At 41.8% G+C, this 21670-nt stretch overlaps 1 protein-coding gene and 1 pseudogene across 1 annotated transcript in view; both read right to left on the reverse strand.

Moving 5' to 3' along the window:
* Mettl21a (methyltransferase like 21A) overlaps positions 1–21670 on the reverse strand; it is an 83727-nt gene that overhangs the window by 55041 nt on the left and 7016 nt on the right. The gene's annotated exons all lie outside the window — the stretch shown is intronic.
* LOC116088517 overlaps positions 1–21670 on the reverse strand; it is a 57889-nt pseudogene that overhangs the window by 29211 nt on the left and 7008 nt on the right.

Raw genomic sequence — 21670 nt, forward strand, 5'->3', positions numbered from 1 at the left:
AAGGAGATATTGTAAATAAAGAAAACATTTAATAAAAAAAAAATATGAGACAACAGAGTATCTTGATGTGAACTCCAGGTCTATGGTAAAAACTGTATGGCCTGAGATCTACTCAAAGAAGAATGCTATCACTAATAAGAGAAGTGTTCTAATAATGACACTTTTCCAAAATAGTAAAAGTAAAAGTAAAATATAAAAGTAAAACCATTCACAGAATGTGTTCAGGGGACAAGCATGTGCTAGGTTCTTGAAGTGCAGCTCAGAGGACAACTTTTACATGGGAGTCAAAACCCATCTGTTTGGCAGAACATGTTTATCTTAACTAGACTTAATGGTACATTAAATGGCAGTGTGCATCTTATAGTGGACGATGCATATTACCTCAAGTGGAGAAGCTATATACCCCTACCTAAAATCCTACAAAGTAAAGAAAAACAGACTGTCCAGTATGCTTAACCCAAAAGAGGCAACAGCTTTTAAGAACTGCCACAATGAGGTCCCCTGTGACACTATGGAGATTCTTCTCCAGTCTGCTCCACCTTCTGAAGGCCATGGTGGCTAAAAGGCCATGGTAGCTGGTGATTCTGTACTGCAAGAGCATGTTCAGGTACTGCTGGTGACCTTTGTTGACCATACACATGGGTGTCATTAAAAGAACACGAGAAGTTGAACAGGAAGGGCCCAAGGCAAAAATGTCAATCTAAGTCATCACAAGCTCTGGTTTGGAAGGAAGTGAGATCCCTGCTGTTGGCACATGGGCATGTCTTAATGTGTTTGGGTTACTATTGGCTTGGTGGTTTATGGGCAATAAAAGCTTATTATAAGTTTATTCCTCCTCACACTTCTGAAGGTATAGAGTTCAAAATTAGGTTGCTGGCAGACTTGGTGACTGGTGGGGGCTCACTTTCTGATTCGTAAACAGTACCTTCTCTCTGCACAGGGCAGAAGAGATGAAATATTACTTAGGTGAACTCTACCCCTGTAACTTTTTCATCACTCTGAAGCCCCATCCTCTGAACTTACCACACTGAGGAGTAAGAATAGTCAGGAAGTAAGTGGATATCGCTTTAAGCAAGAGAGGAACGATTCTTCCCTGTGGCTCTTCACTTTTTTCATCTTTCCATTCTTGCTATGTATCTCTCTTCAACTGTGCTATAGCCCTGGATTACAAAGTAACGTAAGTCAGGGGTGAGGATACAGATCAGAGAGGAGATGGGATTGATGGAGGGAATGCCGGGAGAGACAGCAAAAACTGAAGAGCAACCTAGCACAGTGGAAACATCCAAAATTATATGAAGATGATCTTAATGAAGTCTCCCAATAATGAGGGAGGCAGAGTCCCAACTGGCCATCTCTTGTCATTAAAGGAAGCTTCTAGTACTAGGATTGAGTTATATCCAATTGAGTTGTTGGCCAAAAGTGTTCCATGGAAATCCCTAAACAACTCCAGGCTACAGCCAAGACAATAGGTTGCTCTCCACAAACTGACAGCAACGCTCCATTGCTGAAGACAAGATCTTCCCAACTCACTGAACACACAGAGGTCAACCTGGTGTCTCCATAGAACTCCTACATTCTAGTGCCCTTGGTTCTGGAAGGTACTCTGAAAGCTATCAAAAGACAAATGTAAATAACATTCCAGCCACAGACCTTTTATCTACAATCTGTCCTGCCTGCAGAATATGCTAGGGCAATGGTGGTACTCAGCTTGTGGGAGTAACGAACCAATGTCTGATTTGACTTAAGGCCCACTCTGTAAGATGGAACCCAAACCCAATACTGCTTGAGTGAACCAAAGACTAGATAGCCCAGAGACTGGGGGTGAAATCAAACACTACTGGTCTAAAAGAAGGTGACAATACAATGACAATACAATGACCCCAATGGCATTCTGCTATACTTACTTACAGATCAGTGCTTTTCTTCAGCCATCATCAGAGAAGCTTCCTCCGGCAGCAGATGGCAACAAATACAGACACCCACAGCCACACATCTCTCCCCTCAGAACTCAGGGGACCCCATGTGAGAGGAGGCAGAAAGAGTGTAAGAGCCAGAAGGGATGGAGAAAACCAGGAGGACAAGGCCCTCTAAATCAGCTGAGCATATGGACTCAGAGACTGAAGCAGCAAGCACAGGTCCTGCACGGATCTGCATGGGGTCCTCTGTATATATATAACAGTTTTCAGTTTAGTATTTTTAACATAATATTTTTATTGATTATTTGGGAACTTCACATAATGTACACCAATCACCCTTACTTCCGACACCTTCCAGGTCCACTCCCCACCCTGTGGCCTCCCCCCAGTTCCCCTCCAAAAAAGATTAAACATACACACACACACAATTTCTGTTGTCTTTAGAGTCACTGGAGCATGGTCAAACCCCCAGTGGCCAGCCCCTTAAAGAAAAGTGAGTTCTTCCCCACCCCCACCCCACCAGTAGCTATCTATTGTGAAGAACTACCTTTCAGCATCCTTACCACAATATTTAAGTGTTCTCTTTGATAGCCTCCTGTCTGGGTTGTTACTTTGTTTTCAGGTGGTCAAGCGTAGGGACTGTCACAGAAGCCTTCTGTGTCTCTCTCTCTCTCAACTGTGAGTTTGCAGTTATTGTTATGACTACTACTTCCTTGTCCTTTACAGTCAGCAAGAGCACCATTCATGGACGGCAACAAGGTATCTAGCAACAGCATGGAGGACAGACATTCACCAGGCTTCCAGCATGTGGAGAACCTTAATATGGTTTTTGATGGCAGTATGAGCCATGGACACAAACAGAGTCCCTGGCAGCAGCCTGGCTCACGGTCTCTATTAGGGTTTCCATTGCTGTGAACAGATACCATGACAAAGCATCTCTTATAAAGGACAACATTTAATTGGAGCTCACTTACAGGTTCAGAGGTTCACTCCACTATCATCAAGGCAGGAAGCATGGTAGCGTCCAGGCAGAGATGGTGCTGGAGAAGAAGCTGAGAGTTCTACATGTTAATCTAAAGCCAGCCAGGTGAAGATGGCCTCTCAAGAAACTAGGAGGAGGGTCTCTTCTGTACTGGGCAGAGCTTCAGAGAATATCCCTCCACAGTGATTCACTTCCTTCAATAAGGCCACACCTATTTCAACAAGGCTATAGCTCCTAACAGTAGCACGTCCCATGGGACAAGCATATTCAAAGCACCACACCAAGTACATCAACATGGTTTCAGGAAGCAGCACAGACCATGGACAGTCACATGACTTTAGGTAGTAACATTGGCCAAGGACATCAACTTGGCCCATGACTACAACAGGACCCAGACATGGTCCCCAGCAGTAGCATGGTCCATGATTATCAACATGGCCTCAGATTACACTAACAGGCTACTTGAGTCTTCATGGCCCCCAGCAGCATCACAGTCCATGTACATCAACATGGCATCAGGTAGCAGCACAGGCCTCAGACCTTGACATGGTGTAGCTTCTTCCCACAGCATACTCACCACACATTCCACCTTTCCCATGGCTCCATCATAAATTTACAGACAGTGGCACTGGAAACTACAATGAGTCACTCAGTATATCTTTTTGTCCATATAGCTCTACATGCAAATACTCACTGCCAAGAGTAATTGGTCTGGCTCAAGACCTCTGGTTTCTGAAACACCGTAACTACCAGACCATAACTGAAACTTCTTCAATCACAGTCATCCTTCAGGTGTTCATCTCTCGTGGTGATGACATTCTCCTGACTCTGGTTCTGCAGCACTAGGTTCTCCTTGAGGTCCAGCAGCTCATAGGTTGAGTAGGTGTTGGAGTTGACTGGCTTGGTAGCCAAGCTGGCTAGGCTGCTTGTGCTGCATGCTCTTCCATGTGTGGAGACCTCACTATGTTTTCTTCTTGCTTAGAAGCCTGTTATTTTCTAATGAGAGACTGAAAAAGGAGTGGATACAGATAGGAAGTGAGATGGGGAGGAACTGGGAGGTGTAGAGGGAGGAGAAACTGGAATCAGGATATAGTATATGAGAAAAGAATCTATTTTTAATAAAAGGAGGAACCTATAAAATCAAAAGGAAGAAAAGAAGGAAAGAAGGAAGGAAGGAAGGAAGGAAGGAAGGAAAGAAACGAAACATAAGTCATGGCTCTCAATTTGCTTATGACCTGACAATGCTGCCATTCAACACAGATGCAGCACCTAGAACACAAGGCAGGGTATTTGCCAAACAAATGGTGTAGTGCTCTATGTGACAGCATTCAGAGGCTATCTCCAGATGGCCTGGGAAGATATTACCAAAGAGCCTTAGACTCATGAAAGGAGGGAATTTGGACTAAAATAAGGGGTGACACTGCTAGAAGTACAGAATGATAAAGGGGCTCTGAGAGTCAAACTGAAAGAATCCTACTAAGCAGTTGGGGACTACCTAGGGGTAAGAGATTTGTGGGAGGAGAAAAGGCTTAGAAGGCTGAATGATGCTGGCTCTCTGTGTTCCAACCCCAGAACTATGATATATTACTTTACACAGCAAAAGGACTGGTGTGGTTCTGCTTCTTGAGATGGAGGAGATGATCCTCAATCTAAGTGTCCTTGTAAGAGATAAACAGGGGGGGAAAGGATTGTATAGAAGCAGAGATTGGAGTTCTGTCGCCACAAGCCAAGAAATGTTTGAAGTGATCAGAGGCCCAGAGAAACAAGACAGGATTCTCCCTACAGCCCAAAATCACAGCACAGACTACACAGCCTCAGTGTCAGTCCTCTTCCCTCAGAGCTATGAGAGAATGGATTACTGTTCTTTTCAGTTACTGAGTTTGTGGAAATCTGTGAATTGAATTTAAATGGGCACCATGTTTTACTGGTTTTTTTTTTTAAGATTTATTTATTTAATGTGTATGAGTACATTGTAGCTGTACAGATGGCTGTGAGCCATCATGTGGCTGCTGGGAACTAAACTCAGGACGGGTCCCCCGCTCTCTCCTGCCCACTCATTGTAGCTGTCTTCAGACATACCAGAAGAGGGCGTCAGATCTCATTACGGGTGGTTGTGAGCTACCATGTGGTTGCTGGGATCCAAACTCAGGACCTTCGGAAGAGCAGTCAGTGCTCTTACCCGCTGAGCCATCTCGTCAGCCCTGTTTTATTGGTTTTTACTGCCCCCCTCAGCCTGCCAAATCAAATGTGATAATCACCTGTTGTGATAACAGAGCCTCAGAGTGTATAACTTATAAAGAAGAAAATAAATCTATCCTCACAGTTTTGAAGGTTGGGAAGCTCAACAAAAAGATGCTAATATCTGGTTAGGGCCTTCTTGTTACGTTATTATATGGTGGAAGGCATATAATGGTATGCAAGAGGGGGGGAGAGGGACAGAGGGAGAGAGGGAGAGAGAGAGAATGTACTCAAGTCTCTTCCTCTTGTAAAGATACTCATGTCATCCTAGAGGCCCCAGCCTCATGACCTCATCTAACAAACAGCTTCCTCAAAACCTGACCTTCAAATGCTACTAATGTATGACCACGTATTCCCCGCTAATGTATGATCACGTATCCCACACACAAACTTTGGGGCACATGCCACACCATAGTATCTGATCATTTTATTCCTTATTAGTCTGGGCCCTGCTGGCCATTTTTCATAAAGATGACCTCATCTATGCTTGCAACTTCCTAGTTCTCATGCCTCTAAAGCAACCCTGGTCAGACCCTTCTTATCAGCACTGTGGCAATGCCTGCCCTGATGGCCTTTAGTGACCTAATCTGTAACATTTACAAAGCTGCAGAACAAAAGCATAAGCAATACTTTATCTTAAAATGAAAAACAGAATTAGAAATTCTAATTTAGGGAATTAGCTCTCTGCTGAGTACTAATTGTGTTTTTAATTTACTGTCCAACCAACTGTGATCATAAACCAAAGTGCCATGGTTAAAGGGCAGGTTTCTGGTCAAATAAATCACAAATTCAAGTCAGCCAGTGAAAACAGAACATGCTCTTTTGTGTTTTTATAGTCCTAAAAAGCAATGCATGATAAAGACTAGTACATATGCAATAAAGCTATAATCAGAATGTGAGAAAAATTCTATATATTAGTAGTTATATTATTGCTACATCTGCCTGATAAACCCAGATGCCTTTTGCAAGACTGACCATTTTCCCATCAGAAGTGAGGTACATAGTAATGTTTATTTTTCCAGAGATTTGTCACAGCTATTCTTCCCATTTCTGTGTGCATCATGCTGGTTCATCTGATATAGCTCAAGACAATTACTGCCTATGGTTAACACAAGCCACAGTGATAAATGTGTGGTCAGCTCATGTGAATGTCCACACAGATTTACTTCAGGAACAAGAGAAAAGATTCTTGGTGGCAAGGCAGTGAGACGTGAGAATTTCAGCAATGGTGAAACTAAGGAATGGAGAAAAAGTTAGAACAACTAGATTAAGATTATGGTTGCAAAAGGAGAAACTGTCAAGAAGCTTTCAGATCAGCATTTGTTAGCTACCTGAAACTCAGTGGATGAGCTCTGGCTTCTGGAACAAAGGGAGCCTTATGTACTGTTAGTAAAATTTCAGGTGACCACAACTTACCAAAAATCTTGGTGATATTCTATATGGAAAATATAACCTACTGAAGCTATGGAGATGGCTTAGCAGTTAAGAGCATGCTCTGCATTCACAGAGGCCCTGAGTTCAGTTTTCAGCATCCATATCAGGTGACACACAACCACTGTAACTCCAGCTCCAGAAAGCAGGTACCTCTGGCCTTCTCAGGACCCTGAACTCATGTACACACACCACTTGCCCAACACACATATAATTAACACTAAAATTGTATTTATATAACATATTAATGGTCATTTTTATCGAGTCTTTAAAAGATGTTATATAATTGAAGAATATTAAGTGATATAAATAAAAGTCAGAACCTACAGTCAATGGCCCTGCATTGTATCTATCTACCCTATACAATTTTCATCACCAATAACCAAAACGGGCACAGACCAAGAGAATTCAGGAGTAAGAATGGCTGTTTACACGGAGAAAAGGCACAAGATTGTGGATACTCCGTCAAAACAGGGTTTCCCTCATTTTGGTTTCACAGTTGAAGACTGAGCCTGTGGTGTGTAGAAAACCCAGTCCCGTTACTGCTCTGGTGTTGGGGCAGTTGAGCACATACTTGATAAAGTAGGTTTCACTTAAGTCAAATTACACTTGAGAATTAAACAAGAGGCGTCTCTTGGGAAAGGTGCAGAAACCGAATCTGGCTTTCTGGTTGTCATCCTAGAGCTGAGCATCCTTCCTAGACAATTGTCCAGCTCTGGATGTCCAGGTCTGGATGTCACATTATCTTCAGAGGCTGCTGGAAAGGACTATGAGTATGGTCCTGGGTAATGTCTCAGTATATTTTGCTAACATTTACATATATGAAAGATGGCCATTCTCAGATAATTCCTACTCAATGAAGAATTAAGGATCGTGGTATCATATGGGAAGAGTCTTGAATTTACTTCAAATGGTGGAAAACATTGTAAATTGTTGATGACTGTAGTTAGTGACTAGACTCTTGTAGTGGTCCTCAAAATGAACAGAGACCCAGAAGCTGTGTAACCAGAGTCTAAGATGGTGCTCTTTAGAAACCATCAAAAGCCAACAAGACAGCTCTACTGCTGCCAAGCCTGATTACCTCAGTCTGACTGCCAGAACTGGTGATGCAGGACAGAATCAACATCTTCAGACCTTTGTGAACACAGTGTGAAATGTGTGCCTGCTCGCTCTCTCCTCTCTCTCCTCTCTCTCTCTCTCTCTTTCTCTCTCTCTCTCTCTCTTTCTCTCTCTCTCTCTCTCTCTCACACACACACACACACACACACATACACCACATAGACACAATATAATAAATTAACTAAATAACTCCTCAAAGACTTGAAATCCAACTGAGATAACTCTTCCCATTCTAAAATCCTAAAGTTCCACAGGACTCTTCACATGAACGATAACTGTTTAGATAAACTGCATTAACTTTTTAAAAATATTCAGCCCTCCAAAGGAAATCCTAGGACCAGAATAAAATATAAAACTTGAAACATGTACAACCTTACATCAAGTAGTTCTGGTTAGAGTTTCTAAAGGCCATCTGCCATGGTTCCTTTGGGAAAGGACTGTAGATACACCAACCAGAACCTTACAGGAGCTTATACCCTGGATCCTTTTAAAGGCATCTCCTTTGAGAAATTAAAATCCATGTGAAGGTATAAGATTAGAACTTATGTTCCTCATGTGATATGAGTACACGATCTTAGAACTGAGTATGAAAATACATCCTAAACAAAGGAGATGGCTAATCTTGCCCATCAACTTGGTTTGCACTGTGAAATGACCAGCCTAATAAAGCACTCCTGGGTGTGTATGAGAACATTCCACAGAGATCAGCATGGCAACTGGGGAAGAAAGTCCTGGCCTGAGTGTCAGCAGCATTATCCAATAGGCTGAGGACTCACCCAGAACAAGAGAAGGAAAAATCAACCAACCAATACATAAAAGCTCAGTTCCTTTGAGTAAGCATGCCTACTGCAGCCACTGCCCATGTACACCGGACACCATGTCTCCAGCTGCTCCGCCTGAGCTCCCACCCGCAACTCTCCAGGGACCTTACAAGCCTCAGCCTCAACCTGGAGCTTCCTCATTGGTCATTCTTGTCCTGAGGCTTCCAGATAGGTGGAATGAGCAGCTACTGGTTTTCCTGGCTTTCTATCCTGCAGAAAGCCATTTAGACTTCAATTATGTATTCCAATCCAGTAAATCTGTTTTGAAATGACATGAGCATTATGTTGTTTATATTCCTCTAGAGAACTCTGACTAATAAAAAATTGTTAGACCATGTGACAACCATGAAAGAATTAGTGCAAAATATTTTGGGGGACATCTTTACCACTCAAGACATATCTCAAAAACAATACACCTGCTAAAGACAACAAAACCAAAACACAGAGAAAATGACCCACTGAAATAGAGAAAAGAAACAGGAGAATAGCACACAAGAGTGTTGAGATAATTGAAAATAAATAGTAAAATACAATTAAAAGACAGCAAAATAAGTGAGCACAAAGAGGAAAGGAAAGAGCATGTCACCCCGAGAAGTGTTTGAAGGTGACAGCACTCACTGTACCCCAAAGCCTTTGCTCAGAATGGATCCAGATTGAAACTACAGAAGGTAAGTTTGAGCACCTTTTCATTGGTTATGCTCCAGAGTGAATTACTTGTAAGGATTTTAGAAACTCAATTGTGTGGGTCTCACTGAATTTGATTTAAAAAAAAAAAAAAAAAAAGCCACTTGATTGGCTCTAGAGAGATGGATCAGTGATTAAGAGCACTGGCTGCACTTCCAAAGAACCTGGATTTAATTTTCAGCATCTACATGGTGGCTTCCCATCACCTGTAACTCCAGTTCCAAGGGATTCGATACTTTTTTCTGTCCTCCCAAACTCCCTCACCACCACGTGTTACATGCAGGCAAAACACCCATGTGCATAAAATAAAACAATTAGGAAGCTACTTAATAGATTTAATTAAATTGCAAATGTTTAAACTTTTTGCTGTATCTTAAATGAGATGCCCCATACTAAGTCTCAGGCATTTGAAACACTGGTCCCCAGTTAGTGGCTATTTGGAAAGGATTAGGAGGTGCAACTTTGTTGGAGGGGTGTCACTAGGGTGGTTTTAAGGTTCACCATCCCCTGTGCATTCTCTGCTCCCTGTGTGGATCACAGTGTGAGCTCTTAGCTGCTGCTCCAAACCATGCTTGCCTGCTGCCATGCTCCTCACACTGATGGTGACAGACTCTAGCCCCCTGGGACGATAAGTCCTAAATAAGCCCATCCTTCTTAAATCTCCATGCTTGTGATCTTTTATCACAACAACAGAAAAGCAAAATTCCAGGCCAATGACAGACTACTTTCAGACAACAGGTGGAAGTCATCCAAGAGGCCAACACCAGAGGCTGTCCTTCGACCTCCACAAGCAGGTCATGTGCATATACATGTACATATATGCATGTACATATATACATACATATATGCATGCACGCACACAAAAACAAGCTAAAAATGAAATGCAGTTCAATGGTTGCACAGTATTTCCTCACAGATGTAACATTCATTTAATGATTCTCATTACTGTGTATCTGGATTGTTCCTGTATTTTTCATTGCTAATAGCCCTGCAATAAATAATCATGCTCTTTGTCTATGCCCTTAGTCTGTATTAATGACTTTTTAAAGTCAAGAGACAAAGCTTTATAAGTCTTGTATTCAACTGTGTTTAAATTCAGTTAAATTTACTGAGCAAGCTAGCTTTTGTCCATATGCATGTAGTTGTTGTTTTTTTTTTCTCTAATTATCAAAATCATCACATGAACTGTACAAAATCTGGTGTGTGTGTATGTGTACATATATGCACATGTATGACACATATGTATCTGAGTGTTCAAGTAAAGAAAAAAGAACAAGCATCAGAGAATGATAGTGGTATCATTTACGATTGCCTTAAAGGAGCCATGACAACAAAAACAGCAACTTGAAGTTTTGCTGGGTAATTAGAATTTTCACAAAGAATGTCTACTAGTTGGATGCAAAGGTGATAGAATGTAGGTTTCGTACATTGGATGGATAGAATATACCTGTGCTAAACCAGTAAGGAAAATCAATGACCACCTGCCCAGACTTGCTTCCAATTCTAATTGAGGAAACTTTGTACCTACATTTGAAAATTGTATTGAACTACTCAAATGTTCAATGAATCAATGAATACGCACCTAAGACAGCATCTCCACTGACATCAGCTCTTTATTCCATTTTAAACTAAGCATTTGTGAGATCAAATAAGCTGAACATACACATGAGGAGAAATTCAACACTTAACTCTGAAAAGGCTAAATTACATTGTACCCGCACCATGGTTAACACTGGTATCTCATTCATCTTAAGCACACAGAGAAACTGCATTGCTCGTCTGCTCAGGTTTTGCAAAATCAGGAAAAATACTTTAATGTATTAAAACTTAGAAACAAATAATGAGATATAAATAGAGCAATCAAAGAGAAATCAAAGGCAGTAGGTCCTCCTGTTAAGGTCTTGATTTTGGTTCTCATTCTGGTGCAGAAATCAACCAACAGGACCACTATTCTAATTTGATCTCTGGTGCTATGACAAACACCATGCCCAAAAGCAATATGGGAAGGAGAGGGTTTATTTGGATTATACTTCCAGGTTTCAAGCCCTCACTGAGGGACAAAAAGTCAGGAACTCAAGTAGGAGTAGAGGAAGGAACCATAAAGAAATGCTGCTTACTGGCTTGCTCACTCTGGCTCATTCAAAGCTAGCTTTCTTATACTACCCTGGACCTCCTGACCAGGGATCACACTACCTACAGTGGGCTGGGCCCTCTTACATCAACCCACAGAAAATTCCCCACAGAAAAAGCCATAAGCCAATCTAATGGAGGCAATAATAGCTGCCCTCAGTTGAGACTCCCTTGGATAACTCAGAGCTGTATCAAGTTGAGGCACTATCTGTGGTGTGTGTTTGTAGTTCTGAAAAATCCTAGGGGGTGCCACTCACATAGAGTCCTGATTGTAAACGAAGCATTTCAATTCAACAATGCAATTGATGGCAATGATTTCAGAAAACACAAACGACAATAGCTTATTGTATGAAGGAAGTCCTTTCTAAAGAAACAAAAGTGGTAATCATGTAGATAGTGCTGGAAAACAAAACACTGCTTTGGAGGGAAACATTCACATACGGCACCAGGCCGGGCTGGCGCCATCTCCAAAGTTTTAATAAACTTGTCAAAAGTAAAGGAGTGAATGGGGGCAGGGGGAGGTCAAAAAAGTAATTTGAGAAAACCAGAAATCCCTGCAACTTAAAACCTAAGTAATTCCCTAAACAATATCAATGGTGAGGAAGAGGAAACTCAAAATGAAAACAGGAAAAACCACAAGCTGGATTTCACTTTGTAGAGTTGTTCTTGAGCTTTCAGTTTGCCTGTCACCTGAGCTTTCAAAATACTGGCCTAAACAAACCAGTAGAGAATACAAGAAACCACAAAGATGGGTCCTGACCTCATGTCTTCCAGCCTGAGCAAGCCCATGGAAAGTAGGTTTTGCTATAACCAAGAATGTTGCTTTGCCATCCAAGACTAGTTTCTTACTGATAGGAGCTTCCCCTGTCTCCTTTGGCTCCCGTTCTGAGCTCAGTAGGATGGACATTGTCAGAGGTGCTGGAAAGCACGCCTAACTGCAGACATCACAGGCACATGGTATTGTGGCGCTTTGCATTCACTGGATTTTGCCAGTGTATGTTCTTGTCCTATGGAGTCCTTATGTACTTTTAGATGCCATGGATACTTCCTGGACAGTAACTCGGGTGGAAAGAGTATGCAGCTGGAAATCTATATAAATCCAGGTATTGAATCCCAGCTCTAAGCTCTGTACAAGTGGCACTTTATAGAAATTGCAAAGGATGTGTATTGGTTAGGCTTCAAAAGACAAGCTGATTAAGTTTGGTCTATACAGTACTGCTATGTTAAGTTTTTCCCTCTTCTGAAAAATGAAATACATCATGAGTGAAGAGCATCTGATACAGTGTATAGAGCACAGCAAAATCTCCAAGGCTTGCTGATGCAGACAATGCCAGGCAATCAGGAACTGCTGTTTAGAAGAAACGTTTTCTTTGGACCAATGGGGGAGCAGGTGGAGGGTATTAAAGGAGCTTGCAGCAATGTTCAGAGAGCTTGCTGCAACGTTTCTCACTTGGTCCTGAGTCTGTGTTGTTGACACTGAGCCACTTCATCTCCAACCCCCAAGGGCAGGTCGGGGGGGGGGGGTAGTCCAGGGTACAGGAAACAACTGGAAAGCTTACAGTCATAAAAATTCATAAAAGTTATTGCCATTACTCTTGGGTGCGCAGCAGAACTTGATGGTAAGACCCTATTTCTGAAGACACAACACACTTTGGTCAAAAGTCGTGGAGAAATCAAGTTGGCACTGAGCAGAAAGCCTTATCCCTACTGGCTAGCTTTCACAGTACTAGAAGATGCTATGTACACTCCTGGAGTGAAAGTGATCAACAGTCTAACCCAACTCTGAAGCCTGTGGGCTATAGTAAGGATTACAAGGCAAGGTATGCCCATATATGTAACAGTGGCATGAATATTATGATGATAACCAATGGCTTTCTGATTGAACTTCAGGCCCACTCCACAGAAGGAAATTCATGTCCAATACTATAAATCTTGCCAAGGATCTCTGGTTAGGGAGCTCACAGGCACCAAGGGTGAACTTACTACTATTGTTTTGCTAAACTGACATCCTATCAAACTGACATCTAAATTCTTATCTTCCCATAAATTGGTGCTGCAGGGAGATCTCATCAGATGGATTTCTTTGTACAGTGGATGGAGATTAATGAAGAAACACCAAGTACAGATAAGTGTCAGTAGGATGCTCAGCCATAAAAGGGACATCTATGTCACCATTACCCACCAAGGCCCAGGCACCACTGTAGAAGAGAGGAAGAGAAAGATTATAGGAAGCAGAGGTTTGAAAGCATCGGAATGAAACAGTATCTTCTGTCCACAACAAGACTGCTGACTGAACTCACTAACACCCAGCAGCCAAGTTTGCCTGCACAAGGCCTTTATCGACATTCTAGCATAGAGCTTGGGAAGGGCGCATCAACCGCTCCCCACCCCAACTGAGGAGCAACTGACAGCCAATAACTTCTAGGGACAGGAGAGATGGTTTTCTTTAAGGGTGTGGCTCTTGATAGGTGAACAGCACTCCAGGTGGAAGCCTCAGACCCATGAATATATGGGCAGCACAAACTGGATTTGGATGATTTAAAAGGAGAAAAAAAAAAAAGAGAGAGAGATGCCACAAAGTTGGAGGGGCTGGAAAGGAAAAGGATGGATCCTGAAGGAGGTGGGGTGGATCTTAGAGATGTTAGGGGAAGGAGTTATAGATGAATATGATGAAAATATAGGCTTGTATAAAATCCTCAGATAATAAAAATATATTTTAAAACATACTTAGGTACTAAGAGTTAGATAATATTTTAGTAATCATTTTTACTATGAGGTATCAGTATTTACTATGCTTGATAGGCACTGGTGAGATAGCTCTGTGGCAGAACATGTGCTTTGCAGGTAGGAAGCCCTAAGTCTGCTCCACATCACTATCCCCAAACAGAACAAAGTGAACCAAAATGTTCCTGACGGTGCTATAGTACATTACAGACTTCTGCATTTCTCAATCATTTAGTAGTATTGATACTTAGATGCTATTAAGAGTTAGCTAAAACAGGATTTTCACATATGGCTGACAAAAACCTGGACTAAGACAAATTGCAATAGCACAACTAACAGAAATGCTAAGTTGATTAGCCTTTTAAGAAATGTCCAGCCAGGCGGTGGTGGTGCACACCTTTAATCCCAGCACTTGGGAGGCAGAGGCAGGCATATTTCTGAGTTCGAGGCCAGCCTGGTCTACAGAGTGAGTTCCAGGACAGCCAGGGCTAAACAGAGAAACCTTGTCTCAAAAAAAAAAAAAAAAATAGTCTTACTTTACAACTTCCCATCTATTTGAAATACAGAGTATCTGATTTTTCACTGTTTTGTCATCTGAGACAGTTAAAGATATTTTTGTTTCCTGCAAGGGTTGGGTCAGTTGCTTGGTATACAGCTAAATTGAATGCTGGTATTTTGGAACAGTATCTGTTGACATGAATATATTTGGCACCACTGGGAATTTAAGATGACAGAGAAGAGGGTATCATGATTCTTCACTTTCTACATGACACTGTTACTGTGGAAAAGTGTTGCTAAAATATTTTATAAATGTTTTCATTTCCATGCTGAACAGTGTTTGGCTAGCAATGGCAGAGGTTAAACTACAGGCTTACAGCCATGCTTAATAAGGCACAGGGATGGATCAAGACAAGAAATATGAGAATCTTGTAAGATACTCAGCAACTGTGTAGCTGTCTGATTTTGACATGAATCTGTGGGGAACATGTGTGCACAAACACACACATACACATACACACACCAAAAACCTCTTTCTTCATTTCATCCCCAGGGACATATCTGAATATTATACCTAATCTAGAATATAGTGATTTATATTTGCAAGCTTGTTTTTGCTTTTGCTCAAATATTCTAGTCTAGAAATTTCCCTGCTGGCTCATTTAAACTAAAACTGTAAAAAAAAAAAAAAAAAAAAAAAAAAAAAAAAAAAAAAAAAAAAGTCTGGAAACTGCTTGATATGGGAAGAACATCTGTGGCTCTGGGTCCTTCGGGACAGCATTTTGTTTTTCTAAGAAGTAATACGATGAGGCCCTCTGTGCTGAATAACCAGACTTTGTCACCTTGCCTCGGTTTCATGTTTTCATTGGGCCTTTCAGAGGTCAGGAGAGGCCCTGGCCATTTCCATACTAATAAAAACCCAGGCAGGAGAAGAGAAAAGCAAACCAGGGTTATAAAAATTGTGGTGTATTTTAAATGTATACGATGATTCCAATAAACATTCAGTTCAATGTGTTTTCCAGGTGATTAAGGGAACTTATCAAAGAGTATAGTTAATACATACATATATATATATATATATATACACACACACATATACACACATATATATGTACATATACATATGTGTGTATGTGCATACATACATATATATGTACATATACATATATATGTGCATGTGTATACACATGTACATGAATGAACTGGCTATAGGTCACAGATGCAGAGTTAAAGTTGACAGCTGCTGTCTTCTTTATAACGTGCCTGTTCTCGCTCTTCTCTCAGGATGGCCTGGTTATACTGAGCCCTTTGCGATAGTGAGGCCCAGGTCTGTGATCCTCCTGGGGGCGTTGTTTTATTTACTTGTCTCATTGTTGTGACAAAATACCTAGGGAGAGCAGCTGAAGGTAGGAAGGTTTTACTGTAATTCACAGCTCCAGCTATATAATTCATGATGCTGGGAAAGTATGACCTCTGGAGCAGGAGGCTGCTGCTCACATCTGAAGTCTGTTGTGCTCTGCCTCCTTTCTTCTTTTGTTACAGAGTCTTGGGCTCCAGCCCATGGAATGGCACCACCCACATTCAAGGGGAATCTTCCCACCTCGAGCAGCCCCTCAAGACTCCCTTAGAGGTTTGATTCTAGATCTGTCAGGGTGATGACACTGACCATGACCAGTGCTCTTAGGGCATTTGCTTGAAGGAATGTCCAGTTTATATGCAGAGGCCGAGGCTGTTGATCAGCCCAAGAGCCTGGCCCAAACTGGCTCTTTTATATTTCCAAGCCACATGCCCTGAGTTTAATCAGTTGTCTCACTTTCTGTGGTGTTTGAGAAAGACAAAGGGATTTAGCAGACATAAATAACTATGTATACAGCTAAAGGAAGTCACTGGTGAGGGACTGACTTTTTCCATAAGAAATCACTCCTCAGCTAATGGAGAGATTGCTCTTGGTTAAGAGTTTGCTGAACCCAAGCACCTGAGTTGTTGGATCCCCTTAAACCACATGATGGAAGGAGAGAACCGACTCCCACTAGGTGCCTTCTGATCTTCACAGCTGTGCTTTAGCTCAGATACCTGCCTACCCCGAATAATCATATATGAAAAGTAATAGAAAAGAAAGGAACCGGGCTGTGGTGGCGCACGCCTTTAATCCCAGCACTTGGGAGGCAGAGGCAGGTGGATTTCTGAGTTCGAGGCCAGCCTGGTCTACAGAGTGAGTTCCAGAACAGCCAGAGCTATACAGAGAAACCCTGTCACAAACAAACAAACAAACAAAAAGCAAAAAGCAAAAAAAAAAAAAGAAAAAAAAGAAAAAGAAAGAAAGGAAAGAAAGAAAAGAGTCCTTCCTTAGCTATAGAGGAGACTAGAGATTGACAAAGGAGAGCAATAACTGGTTATAGCTGGTTCAGAGCCATACATCCTTATAAATGGTAGTTTCCAAGCCAGATGGAGCCCTTGTGATCTTGTTCTCCAACCTAACTGATAAGAGACTGTCCACTTCCCTGGCTAGGTGTGCAGACTGCTGGGAGCTTTACATCTCTGCCTTTCCTAAGGCTAAGGCCGGGGTGGGGTTGTGGGGAAGGGTGAGCAACTGTGAACAATGGAACCTTGGCACATGGCAGTTGGTACCAGCAAGCTAAACAGTCCTGAGGACTGGAAGCCTGGGGGCACAGCCCAGGGAGGACATAAGGGAAAGGGGTCCATCCAGCTGACCTTGAAATGCTGTAAAGAGAACCTCCTTGAGTTATCTCTATAGAAAAATCACAAAGGAGTCTGAGGCTATCTTAAAATGATGGCTTGTTGATGTATTTGACTGGAGAGAAAAGTGGCCAAGAGATGGTGGAATAGATAATTTAGAACTAGGGTTCTAAATTCCAAAAGCCCTTTTCTCTCTGCCTCTCACTAGCACTGACAAATATTTTCATTATAAGGTTATAAGCTTTGCACAAGTAATAGAATAGGGCCATGCCATTGATTCTCTAGCAACTTCTCCTGTTTCCCAAAATATATTCTGAATATATATTATCTTCTTTAAGGCTGGGAGTTCTCTATAGAGATCACACATGAGCCTCACTGCTTAGCCTCCCCAGTTCTGTCATTACACGTGCCATGAAGCCCAGCAGCCTTTGGGTTTGTAGCAGGTGGAAAGAACAGGTTCCATGTTATAATGTCTCCTCACACATGGAATCAAACTGAAAACAGTAATAGATTAACAAACACACAAACAAACCTGTAGACTTACACACTAATAATCTTCCATTTTACCAGAACCTGCTGCCTCTTGTTCGCATTTTCCTGTGCATCAGGTCCCTCCCTCCCTCTCCCCTAAGGCAGAGTACCAAGTTCTGCTTTGCTTTCAGTGTGTTCCTGAGTCACTCACGAGGGCTACAGCCTCTTGATTTACACATGCTTGTCAGTCTATGTGTCCTGCCATAACTGGACAACAGACTCAGGGGCTTGAACAAGTTGGAGGCCGAAGGTTCAAGGCCTAGGTATAAGTAGGACTGAATTCTGTTAAGGGCTGTGAAGAAAAGGTCAGCCCTGAGTCCTTTACCCTTGGCTTCTAGAAGGTATATTTATGTCTTCACATGGGCTTCTAGATATGTATTAGTACCCAAACTTCCTCTTGTTACAGGGACACCCCTTTATGGATCAGGGTCTGACTCACTGACCTTATTTTAACCATTACATCCATAAAGACCTTATTTCCAAGCTGGGCAGGCTGCTGTATGTCAGTAGTGACAGTACTGAGAAAGGAGGGTGGCAGTTCTGGCTAACCAGGACCTACACAGAGATAACTACTACTACCCCTCCCCTCCAAAATCCATAAAATCGGAAAACAAAAACTTATCCCAAATATAGTCTTTTCTGAGGTCCCAGGGGTCAGGACTTCAACACATACATTTAGACAGCAAGGGATATAATGTAGCTCCACAGCTTAATACAGAAGGCTTGCCAGGCTCCTTATGAAACAGTGCCCTTTTAACTGACATGCATTTGCTTATTTATTACTTTTTAAGGTTCCTCTCTACTTAAATATCAACCCCAGGAGGCCAAATTCTCTATTTTGCTAACTGACATATCTCACAGTTCTGAGCTTATTGCCTGGAGACTTGCAGGCTGTTGATGAATATTCATAGATGAATTAATGCATATTGTGAAGTCATTACACACACACACACACACACACACACACCCCATAGGAAAATGGTTATATTGCTAAGAAAGCAACGCAGAGAAACTATGTATGTAGCACTGTCTCATTTTTAAATCATTGAAACGTTTTACTAAAGTTTAGAGAAATATGCCATAAAATGCTAAAAGAAGGGGTCTCTTGGGGTAGGGTTTTGTTTTATTTTCATCTTTATGTGAGTTTCTTAATGTCTTTACAGTAATAGGTATTTTTCAGTTCTGTAAGCTAAACATAGCAAGTACTATTAAGCTTTAGAGGCAAATCCCGTCATCTTTTAACTGGCTACCACACATTTTCCTTTTCTTTTTCAGTGGAGAAGGGTGAGGAGGCAGCATGTGGTGTGAGCTAGTTGTAAAGTCTAGATTTGTAGTGTCAGGTGTGTCTGTCATACTTGTCCTGAGCCCTGGCTCTTCCTCAGCAAGGGATGGTGATGGATGCTCAGCACAAAGGCTGGTTCTGTTCTCTGGCCCACACTACAACCTGGGTCTTCTGATCAATGGTTTGGAAAGGTCAGGACAACACTGAGAAACACATCCAGGGTGTGCGTATCCCTTTATCTTCCTTTACAAGAAGGCTAGGAAATGTCCAGACTCTCACATAGTTCTGGCAGGTGCCTGCAAGGATGGAGGGAAACGAAAGGGGAAACAGTTGCCACAGCCACCAACTTAAGCAGTTCCTTAAAAACTTAGTAGCCAGGTTCGCAGTTTAAATCAACTTTATTTACTTATTTATTTTACAATGTCACACGTATAGATACTTTGCATACCAGTCACTCTCACCTCCCACCTACCTACCTCTCCTCTAGACCCTCCCTGTTCTCCATAATCTTTCTCTCACACTCAGGTCTATTCATTTTGCCTAAGTCATTCTTAAAACTGTGAGAAACTATAATGAACAAGTTAACAAAAACTTTAATAAAGGGGAGTATTGCTGACATATCTGTTGCTTCAGGTTGCATTAATAGTTCCAAAAGCATTCTTCCAGCCCAGAAGATGACCGTTACTCACACAAATCATAAAGCACTTACAGAACTAGCATTGCTTACCTTCTGTTTAGCTTTGGTCAAGCCCATTATGAAACTAGTTAGAATATGTGTTTTCCTAACCATGTTTATTCCTTCTATCCATGTAAGATACCCAATTCCAATGCTAATCCATCATGGCTCTCACATCACTGAGGGCTCTGAGGGACTGGTTTCTCCATTTCTTTTATAGAAACAAAATGCAAGCAAAGTATGACTTCTGACTCAGAGGAGCACTACCAGAGTGGAAAGGTGTTGCAGGCTCTCCCCAACATTTCTGGAGAAGGTCACAGAGACCTTTGCACACACTGTTGCAAAGACACAACAGTGAGTGGCACCTACATTCTGTTCTTTGCATGTGGTGGGTTTAAGATGTCTCTGTCCCAGGGGAGGTTTGCCTAACCTATCACTACTGCAGGTGACCATCATGGGTCATGGGTTAGTGTGCACTCACGTAAAGCACCACACAGTGTATGTCCACATGGCAGTTGCTAGTTAAAAGCAGCAATAATAATCTCATTTAGGACATTGTCTTCTGTAATGGTTTCTTTCTCTGTAGGCATCCTTATTTGCTCAAACCATAGATCATAGGTTGTTTTATGCAAAGAACTACCAGAAAAATGTAAGGTTCTTAGTAAGTCTGAAGGGTTTGTTTTGTTTTGTTTTGTTTTTTACTCTATTACTGTTTTCAGTTTGATTCCATGTGTGAGGAGACATTATAACATGGAACCTGTTCTTTCCACCTGCTACAAACCCAAAGGCTGCTTGGCTTGGTGACACATGTAATGACAGCACTGGGGAGGCTAAGTGGTGAGGATCATGAGTTTGGCTATACACTAAGACCCTCTCTCAAAGCACACACACAAATACAACCCTAAAGGCCACAGAGGCAAGGCTCCTCTGGATACTAGACTTAGGTCTGGTTCCAATACCTCTAGCTGACCCATTGTAAAACAGTGAAAAGACAAGATCTGTTGATCTGCTGACAACAGACAAGACTGTTGATCCAGTCCAAGAACTGGCTTTGAGGGGGTTTTTTTCCCCATAAAAGAATAAGGCTGACTGTATCATTCCTTTTTCTTCTGTATTTGTAGACTGATGTCCTTACTGAGAACGTGAAACATATTAGTGTTATACATTTGTGTGTAAGAAATCTGCTTGCACTTGAGAAAACCATGATGTGTCTGTCTAGTCAGGCTCAGGTGTCCCAACTTTTGCAAACCAGGTGCCTGGCATGCAATGAAGAAACCATCGTGGACATTCCAGCCTCAGAGTTAAGGCATGGAGAAGAATAGGGGATCACAGCTCTAGTCAGAACTGATACTGCTGGTAATCCATCTTGGCAATTGCCATTGGTTAAACTGGTTCACTCCAGCTGGCTCCTCTGTTTCCTAAGCAGTGATGTGTGTGTTCTGACTCACTTCCTGACTCCAAGTTATGATATTATTATAAAATGGTTGTTTTAAAGAGATGCTACAGAAGAACAGAAGTTAGAAGCAGAAGTATGAAAGAGAGTGCTGGAAAAATATAAATGGCTTTAAATAGTTCTCAGCTTCTGATGTTGGTACATGTTATTCAGCCTTTTCATTCATCTATATGCTCACTCAAAAAGCCAGGTATATACTTAGTGCTAAAGGCACATAAGATGAACAGAAGTCTTGTGTTCTCAGAATTTGGTTTAACAGGGTTGTCAGACACGAAAGTAATTATCATACAGTGTGAGAGCATATTGCTCTGCAGTTTGACTCTGCAGAATAACTCATTACAAGCAAGAGACAGAACCTGTCTTGAGGGAATGAGAGAAGTATTGTAGAAGAAGCTCTGCTCCAGATAAATCTCAGAGAATGAGTACAGGTTGACCAGATGGCCAAGCTGAGCTGTTATCCTGGATTCCTGATTCTTGCTGCAAAGAAC

Source organism: Mastomys coucha, unplaced genomic scaffold (assembly GCF_008632895.1).
Source record: "Mastomys coucha isolate ucsf_1 unplaced genomic scaffold, UCSF_Mcou_1 pScaffold14, whole genome shotgun sequence".
In the NCBI taxonomy this organism is placed as follows: Eukaryota; Metazoa; Chordata; class Mammalia; order Rodentia; family Muridae; genus Mastomys; species Mastomys coucha.